The sequence below is a fragment of the Nannobrachium achirus genome (genome assembly GCF_963921795.1).
Source record: "Nannobrachium achirus genome assembly, chromosome: 20".
NCBI classification, from domain to species: Eukaryota; Metazoa; Chordata; class Actinopteri; order Myctophiformes; family Myctophidae; genus Nannobrachium; species Nannobrachium achirus.
The window spans coordinates 766,178-776,068 of record NC_137827.1 but is presented as its reverse complement, the minus strand read 5'-3'; the positions used below and the strand labels follow the sequence as shown (position 1 = coordinate 776,068).

General features: G+C 50.2%; 1 pseudogene across 1 annotated transcript; it reads left to right on the top strand.

Moving 5' to 3' along the window:
* The first annotated feature begins 6,407 nt into the window (after positions 1 to 6,407).
* Positions 6,408 to 8,749, top strand: LOC308305475 (calcium-independent phospholipase A2-gamma-like; annotated as a pseudogene). The gene is made up of 2 exons: positions 6,408 to 8,376; positions 8,474 to 8,749. The product of its transcript is annotated as a calcium-independent phospholipase A2-gamma-like (transcript).
* Positions 8,750 to 9,891: the final 1,142 nt, after the last annotated feature.

Here is a 9,891-nt window from a genome sequence, read left to right as displayed (position 1 = left end):
TGATTACAACTCAACTTAATGTCATTTAACAGATCTATAAACACATTAATAACAGATCTACAAACAGCTGTTGACTCAAACAGAAGCTCTGTGCTCTGACAGAAAATGGAGGGTTTGTTCTGTACTTTAGAAGAATCAGCCAATCAGATTAAAGATAGAGTGTTGCATCATCAGTATCCAGGGAGACACCCTTCTAAAGTGTTGAAGGTAAACATGGTTAAAGTAATGAATAAATACATTATAAACACTACAAGTAGTTTAATAAAGACTAATAAATACAATCTGATCATTTTACTGTTTTAGATTAGTTTTTTTTTTATGTATTTAAGCTGTAGAAACAGTTAATTATTCTGCAGTTCTTAACAGTAATATAGTTTAATGTTTCACATCCTACACAAACATAAAATACAATCTCAAATTAAATAACACATCTGCACACATTGCAGCCTCTGGTTCTTCCAGTCATATTTGTTACCATGCATATATTCTGTACAGTAGATCTATTTATGGTTCATATATTCTGCTGACATGTACAGTACAGTATCGTATATATGGTTTTGTCTTTAATATTTATTGTTCATAATGTATGTTTAGGCCTAATGTCTTCATCCTCAGTGTTCGTCATAATTAGTATGTTTTCATATCACACACAATGCATGATAACTCTACATCATAACATCGTAACATTCACATTTTCACCAGGTTTAGAGTTGCATCGTTAATAATTGTCTCCACCAGGCCGGAAGCATGGGGAGACACCCTGTCCATGCGTGCGTGTCTGTCCGTCTGTCCACCAGCTAATATCTGGTGCCGTTGGCCCGGTAGCTGCCAAACTGTGCACACACACTCCCTGGGTGCCAATTCAGAACCTCTGCCCCACATTTCTCACATAGCTCTGTTCTAGCACCACCATGAGGCCAGTTTTTGCTAAACACATTTTTGGACAGTACTCCTACAGATTGTATCCAAAAAATCATGCAAATCGGTCAGTAGAGACAGTATCTCTACAGTCATGTGATCGACATGAATCTGTCCGATATTTCATATTATATCCTGATTGACTAAGATTGACTTCCAAAGTTCTAGTCGCACAGGCTGACGCAGCTATTATGTTTAGTTGTATGTCCAGCAAAAAAGAACCGACAGTTGTAAAGTACTGTTATCTTAATCAATATTAAGCAAGAGCTGTCAAAACCTGCCTGTTTACTTTTACGAGGAGATTATATCCTTCTTCCTTTGCGCGTGAGTCTGTCAGAGAACCCAGTCTCTGCATCTGAGACCAGTGGTTGGTCAGTTTTAGACGCCCACATCTCCCACAACGAACGACAGTCATTCATTTGCCAGATTGACAGTTCGACGACGAATCAGAACACATCGCGGGTTGCTGATCCGGTCTCTAGACTCTCTAGACCGGATCCAGCAGGCATTTGCGTGAGCGTCCGGGATTTCCGGGAGGTTCAGTGCCTGTCGCGGGTGTCCGACACGCTGATTTCCTGGAGACTCCCGGAACATCCGGGAGAATTCAGATGTCTGTACAACCAGAACTTTCTGTTGTTCCAAAAGTGACAGGCAGGCATGCAGCATACGCAAAGTTTCTCTGTTAGTGCCCACAAAGAGTGAGCTCAGATCATCAAACTCATATCCATACTTCCTTAATATGTTGTGTGAGGGGACACACCAGTATGTGTTCCTTATCTTAATATGTTGTGTGAGGGGACACACCAGTATGTGTTCCTTATATTAATATGTTGTGTGAGGGGACACACCAGTATGTGTTCCCTATCTTATGTTGTGTGAGGGGACACACCGGTATGTGTTCCTTATATTAATATGTTGTGTGAGGGGACACACCAGTATGTGTTCCCTATCTTAATATGTAGTGTGAGGGGACACACCAGTATGTGTTCCTTATATTAATATGTTGTGTGAGGGGACACACCGGTATGTGTTCCCTATCTTAATATGTTGTGTGAGGGGACACACCAGTATGTGTTCCTTATCTTAATATGTTGTGTGAGGGGACACACCAGTATGTGTTCCTTATCTTAATATGTTGTGTGAGGGGACACACCAGTATGTGTTCCTTATCTTAATATGTTGTGTGAGGGGACACACCAGTATGTGTTCCCTATCTTAATATGTTGTGTGAGGGGACACACCAGTATGTGTTCCCTATCTTATCTTTTTTGTTTTAATATGTAGGAGGACACAAACATTCCTAACGTTTTCCAATGCTGTAAAAATGTATAGAGTAAATATTAAATTTCAACATTTCTGTCGACAAAGATTTGCGTCATAGCCTGCGACACACGTTTCTTTCAGCTCGACGTGGTGCCAGGCAGGTGGCTGTTGCAAACAAACCGGCGGGTGTGTGATGGATGGTCCATGGATCCCAAAGGGAAAAAGAGAAAGATAGCTGAGGAGAACAGAGCATTCAACAGTTCTTGGACTGAATCATTTGCTTTCATTGCCAATGCGGAAGGATTGCCTGCATGTTTGCTTTGTAATGAGAAGACGTCAAATAACAAAAAGAGTAACGTGGAAAGACATTTCCAGGGAAGCTACTTTTGCAGCCGAGTAGCCTATATTTGGAAGTGAGAGAAAACGTGTGATTGCATTACTTCTGGAGAAATTAGAGGATTGCAAAAATAGATTTAAGAAGTGACTGCATCTCCAAACTCCACTAGTGCTGCTAGTTTTGTTGCAACCCTGGAGATAATATCCACCTTAAGCAATGCTACGGCAACGACAGATGACAACGGTAACCGGAAATGATCTGCGCTCAATAGATAAACCTGCCGTCGCCACAGCCGTCTCTACTACGGCAGAAGGTCCCTTCCCGCGTAGCGCCTACTCCGTCTGCTGCGTGTACGCGTCGCCATGGGAACTATTGTAACTCTCTCCTCACTGGTCTCCCGGCATGTGCACTTAAACCTCTCCAACTGATCCAAAATGCCGCGGCACGACTGGTCTTCAACCAGCCTAAGTTCTCACATGTCTCTCCCCTTCTCCGCAGCCTCCACTGGCTCCCGGTTGCGGCCCGCACTGAATACAAAACACTGATGCTGACCTTCAAAGCAGCCAAAGGTATGGCTCCTCCATACCTCCAGAAGCTGATCAACCCCTACACCCCCACCCGGTCACTTAGATCAGCCAACACAGGGATGCTGACAGAACCCTCGCTCAAAACTCCAGGGCAAAAATCCACTCGTCCGAGACAGTTTGCCCTCCTGGCCCCCAAGTTGTGGAATAAACTCCCTGTCGCACTTAGAACAACGGACTCACTCGCTAGCTTTCGCCGTGGACTGAAGACTCACCTTTTCAGACTCCACCTAAACCCTTAGCACTACAGAAAAAGAATCAATGAATACATGAAGCTAGTTAGCATTTGTTTTTGTTTTTTAGGTTTTTTCAGAACTTTGATTATATTGTGTTTTTTCTAGATAGATATCCATTTGCATTTGTTATATTGTTGATGATGTACTGACATATTATCTTGTTTATTATTGTGATGTTATCTGCTTATTGTAAGTCGCTTTGGATTAAAAGCGTCTGCTAAATGCCTAAACTGTAAACTGTAAACTGGAACCAAAGCGTTCAGTGAAAGGGGAGGGAACCCGTCACCGCCGAGGCTTTGCTTAACCATTTTGATCGCTACGGAGATTGCGTCATAGCAGCCGTAGTCCGCCTGGCGTTGCCGTCCTGAAATGCGTGGAAAACCGTTTACAGATGTTTGTAGCCTACTTAGTCATTTTGATAGTAGGCTAATATAGCTAATATAGACACTTACAGCATGTGTTGCTTTCATTATAAGTCTTATAAAAGGCTTTTAATTTTGTGCGGCTCCAGACAGATTTTGTTTTTAGTTGTTTTGGTCCAATATGGCTCTTTCAACATTTTGGGTTGCCGAACCCTGGCTGGGGCCGATCTCTCCAGCTTTGCAAAATCACGCAGCCTCTCCCATTCCCTGCGTACTGCAGGATGGAGATCTTTCTTTATGTAAACTGTCCTGTGGTCGTCGTTGGTAGATTCCTCCAAGTTTTTGGCATTTTCCAACACCAACTTTGCTTCTGTTATAGAGACACATGGCAAATTCACGCCCACAATTGAGACAGCGGCCCCACTTCGGGTAAGGGAGAACGGTGTACTGCAAGCCAGTCCATAGAAAGTCATTGCAATTCAACTGTGGTAAATAATGTTTCCAAATGTATGGACTGACTCTGCCAACATATCTTCTTGTTTTCTAAATACATGATGTGTGTCACATTTAATTTGCCACTTGAATGGATTACCCATAATGTTAACAGAGCAGAATGGAAACGGCAGACACAGAACCTGTCGCTTTTCAGTGACATCACGGTCTTTATTGCTATGCATTTACAAGCGCCGACTTTGAAGGGGAGCGTGTCGCTGTTACTACATCTCATCTTTTTGACACCCGACTCTAACCCTCACCCTAACCTTAACCTCCGTGGAGTGAGTCTCTAACCCTCACCCTAACCTTAACCTCCGTGGAGGGAGTCGCTAACCCTCCGGTCGAAATGATGGGTGTTCGCAAAAGCAAGATTTCCCCCTTTGAAGATCCCGATTTTTTTCAGCTACAGAGTGAATTCCCCAGGTTAGTATTAACCAAAAAAATAAATTGCAAGACTCCGTTTGGAAGAAGCAAGATGCCAAAATGTCCCAAAATAAATATCCTAATTATACTTGAGAGACGAGCGTATCTGGGTATTGAAAACCTCAAGGGATGCGTCCATGACGTGTGTACGATGCGAGCACTTAAACTTAGATCTTCCAATGCTAGCACATTTGACTCACTGATGAAGTATATTAAAGTATATTGTAGGTAGTGTATCAAGATGACAGATATGCCACTTTAAAAAGGCCAAATTAAACTCATGGGACACTTTATTAGAACACAAAAAAAAAATAGCTACGGCCTCAGTAGTCAACCACTGAAATTATGTTATTTCACGATGCCTCTCATTGTGATTGCATTGGCAGCTGCAGTGCACCGTTCATCTTTACCTAAAGTGGGGCCACTGTCACAATAGGGGGGGTGAATCTGTAGGAGCCTGTGTGTCTCTATGGTGTTGGTAATCACCAGCAAGGGGCGTTGTGGTGCGTTTTCATCCCTCATAACGTTAGCAGGCACCACACCACACCAGGGCACTGTATTTCCACCAATAGGTCTTCTATGTCGGCTGCATCCTCTTCCCAGAGTTTATCTCCAGTCTTCTCTGGCACTCCTGTGACGATGACATGTCTCTGTTGAGATGTCTTTGTTTTCCAGATGTTGAAGTGCACGTTGCTGCTGGGCCACAGCTGTCTTCACCAAGCTGTACTGTTCTGTCGATGTGTGTGGGAGGCAAGATGGCCGACAGCACATCTTCCCCTTGATTCGGTCCTCAAAAATCGATCAAATATCTGCTTTAAGGATTACCATCCAGCATCAGATGAAAGTTGTGGTGATATCTTCTTTCACGTGAGACCATTGTAGAGGTTTGGCACTTTGTTTATGTTGTTTTGTGGCCAATTGACTCCTGTTCCCGACCAAATTTAGGAAGGGAAACGTGATCCACCTTTCTGATTTCTTTCGCCCCACAGAAGACCAGACCCTCCTCCTAAACAAGGGTCTTACCTTCATCCCCACAGAGGGCCTCGATGAGCCCAAAAAGCAGCCGAACCTCCTAGCCGAGACCTCCTCCTACCACAGCTACCTCTACCTCTGTATATTATTTTGTGTGGTGCTCGAATCTCCCCCGACACATAAAGCTGTGCCTATTCCACGCCACTGTGGAGTCTGTCCTCCTGTATGGCTGCGAAAGCTGGACCCTAGCTGACACCCACCCTGCAGAAGTCCCTGGATGGGTGCTACACCAGAATGCTACGAGCTGTTCTGAATGTGGACCAGAACATCCACATTACCAACAAGGACCTGTAACAGGCAACTGCCGAGGCTCAGCAAGAAGGTAGCAGCTAGGAGGATGAAGCTGGCCGGCCACTGCCACAGACATCGGGAGCTCCCGGCCAGCAGGCTGGTCCTGTGGGAACCAACGCGCGGGCATCGATCGCGAGGACGTTACGTCACTTCCTCTCTATTTCCCGTTATCATTTTGTGTACAACAGCAACAACCATTGGTAACGCAACGCTTCTCCACAGTGGCTCTGAATGAAACAGTGTAATAAAGGAATACTTTATTACGTTGCAGATCCAATAAGCTGTCGTCCATGCACTAAGTGGAAACCCATTGGATTGGAACCACTGTATCCCATGGCGGGGAAGGTGTCAGACTCAGAATGGCACATTACTTCACACAACCACCACAAGCCTAGACTCTAAAGGCCTGACTACGTTGACCCATTCTTCAACCTGCCACTGGTGTTCCATGTGAGGCAGCCGACGCATGTATCGCATCTGGACCACGCTGGACAGCGTCTCCAAGGCGGTCAGCAGCACGGACCTCATCAACAAGATCTCCCGCCTCAAGCCCGGCGGTGCTGGGGCGGGTGCCACCAGCGTAAAAAAGGTTCCGGAACTCCCGGTCAGAGCAGAGCCTGTAGTCGCGAGCGGAACGGCTCCAAGTTCTCCAACCACGACATTGGCCACCGCCGCCAGCGAGACAACCATGAAGCCTCCAGAAGAAGAGCAGAAGGGAGCGATGGAGGAGGAGTCGGGGAAGCCGTCGCCGCAGGTCGCCGAGGAGCCTTTCGTTGTCTCCAGGAAGCCCAAACCTAGCCTGGTGTTGGCGGCGAGTGCGTCCGCCGCGAGCTCCTCTTCCAACATGGCGAAACAAACTCTGCAGCTGTTCCACCCGGCAGCTCTGTCCTCCAACATGGACGAGACCTACAACGCGCTGGCCAAGCACGTGAACAGTCACTTCAACATCGGTCCGCAGACACAGTGGGATCACGGCGACAACTACAGGCTGCGGCAGTGCAGCGCAGAGAAAAGCCCCGCCGATGAGCCTGTCCTTAGTCAAGGCTCTCCCGCTACCAGAGAGCACCTCCCTGTGTTGGTGCCCGTTGCGGAGGCCAAGTCTGTGGAAACCACCACTACCTCTCCTGCTCTCACTTCACCTACCCCTGAGAACACAATGATGCCTTCTCCAGATTCTCCCACGACAGAAAGTGCCGATCCGACTGTCCCCACGCCTGTCGCCTCCCAGAAGAAAGGCTTCTCCCACTACCTCCCCGACCCTCGGCCCAGCGTCCAAGCCTTTGTTGGAAGCTATATCTATAAGCTCAGGGGGGATCCTAAGGGCGTTGTCGCAGAGAAGGACAAACCTCCGTTGCCTGCCTCGGACGAATCTGGGTCGGTCAAGGCTGTGGAGAAGACGGAGGGCGAGGAGTTGAAAGCGGAGGACAAGGCCAAGAAGCTGTTGCTGGCTCAAAGAGAGAAGATCATAGCCAGAGTGAGTGTAGACAACAGGACCAGAGCACTGGTGAAGGGCCTGCAGCGAGTCACCGACATCAAGCTCCTCACCAGCAGGGTGGAGGAACTTGGCTACCATCTCCTGGAGTTCCCGGACACTCGAGGAGTTGCCATCAAGGAGAATGTGCTGCCTTGCCTGCTGCGCCCTGGCCCTGGTGGGCTACACTGACCCTGTCAAAGGCAGGGGGATACGGGTGCTGGCTATAGACGGAGGAGGAACAAGAGGACTAGTGGCTCTGCAGACTCTGCATAAGCTGCAGAAACTGACAGGGAAGCCCATCTACCAGCTGTTTGACTACATCTGTGGAGTCAGCACAGGTGCCATCCTGGCCCTCATGCTGGGAGTGTTTCAGATCCCTCTGGATGAGTGTGAGGAGATGTACCTGAAGTTGGGTTCGGACGTCTTCAGACAGAACGTCATTGTGGGAACGATGAAGATGGGCTGGAACCACGCCTTCTACAACAGCGAAATCTGGGAGAACCTCCTCAAGGAGAGAATGGGTGAGAGGCTTATGGTTGAGAGCGCCCGGGATCCAAACTGTCCTAAAGTGTCAGCAGTGAGCACCCTGGTGAACAGGGGTCTTCCCCTGAAGGCCTACGTGTTCAGGAACTACAGGCTGCTGCCGGGGGTGCGGTCCCACTACCTGGGAGACTGCAACCACAAGATGTGGCAGGCCATCAGGGCGTCTTCTGCTGCCCCGGGATACTTCCAGGAGTTTGTGCTGGGGAAAGACCTCCACCAGGATGGCGGCCTACTGATCAACAACCCCACTGCGTTGGCCATCCATGAGTGCAAGTGTCTGTGGCCCAACACCCCCGTGCAGTGTGTGGTGTCTCTGGGAACGGGGCGCCACGAGACGGTCGGCAAGAACAGTGTCACCTACACCAGCCTGAAGACCAAGCTCACTAATGTCATCAGCAGTGCTACAGACACCGAAGCTGTGTCTTGGACATAAATGAGGAGACAGGACAGGAGGAAGGTGTGATTCTTTCCATGCCCAAAGGGCAAAGTTTCCCTCGTCTTTGATCATAAATGAGGTGCACACCATGCTGGACGCCCTGCTGCCCCCCGACACCTACTTCCGCTTCAACCCCCACATGAGCGAGGAGGTGCCGCTGGACGAGAGCCGGCCCGAGCGCCTGGGCTTCCTGAAGGGCGAGGGCGCGCGCCACCTGGAGCGCAACGACGCCAAGCTGCGGAAGGCGGCCAGCGTGCTGGGACAGGAGAAGAGCGCCATCCAGCGGCTGCTTTTGAAAAGCATCCAGCTTGCTTTTCAAAAGGGGGAAGAGAAAGAGAGATTTGTAATCGCCTAAAAAAGAATGAGGACTGTGGAGAAGTTGGCTGAACTACGTGCCTCAGGGGTCCTGCTCATCAGCAGTCTGGACGTGAATCAACACGGTAGGTCCAATTACCGTTCCCTTTGTAAGTTTACTTGTGTTGTTTAAGGTCAACTACTTTAATAATGTTTGTTTTAACAGCTCCAGCTCCTCACGCTCCACCTCAACTAGCTGCCCCTCAGGCTCCCCCTGAACTAGCTGCCCCTCAGGCTCCCCCTCAACTAGCTGCCCCTCAGGCTCCCCCTGAACTAGCTGCCCCTCAGGCTCCCCCTCAACTAGCTGCCCCTCAGGCTCCCCCTCAACTGGCTGCCCCTCAGGCTCCCCCTGAACTGGCTGCCCCCCAGGCTCCCCCTCAACTAGCTGCCCCCCAGGCTCCCCCTCAACTAGCTGCCCCCCAGGCTCCCCCTGAACTGGCTGCCCCTCAGGCTCCCCCTCAACTGGCTGCCCCTCAGGCTCCCCCTCAACTGGCTGCCCCTCAGGCTCCCCCTCAACTGGCTGCCCCCCAGGCTCCCCCTCAACTAGCTGCCCCCCAGGCTCCCCCTCAACTGGCTGCCCCCCAGGCTCCCCCTCAACTAGCTGCCCCCCAGGCTCCCCCTCAACTGGCTGCCCCCCAGGCTCCCCCTCAACTAGCTGCCCCTCAGGCTCCCCCTCAACTAGCTGCCCCCCAGGCTCCCCCTCAACTAGCTGCCCCCCAGGCTCCCCCTCAACTAGCTGCCCCCCAGGCTCCCCCTCAACTAGCTGCCCCCCAGGCTCCCCCTGAACTAGCTGCCCCTCAGGCTCCCCCTCAACTGGCTGCCCCCCAGGCTCCCCCTCAACTAGCTGCCCCTCAGGCTCCCCCTGAACTAGCTGCCCCTCAGGCTCCCCCTCAACTGGCTGCCCCCCAGGCTCCCCCTCAACTAGCTGCCCCTCAGGCTCCCCCTGAACTAGCTGCCCCTCAGGCTCCCCCTCAACTAGCTGCCCCCCAGGCTCCCCCTCAACTGGCTGCCCCCCAGGCTCCCCCTCAACTAGCTGCCCCCCAGGCTCCCCCTCAACTAGCTGCCCCCCAGGCTCCCCCTGAACTGGCTGCCCCTCAGGCTCCCCCTCAACTGGCTGCCCCTCAGGCTCCCCCTCAACTGGCT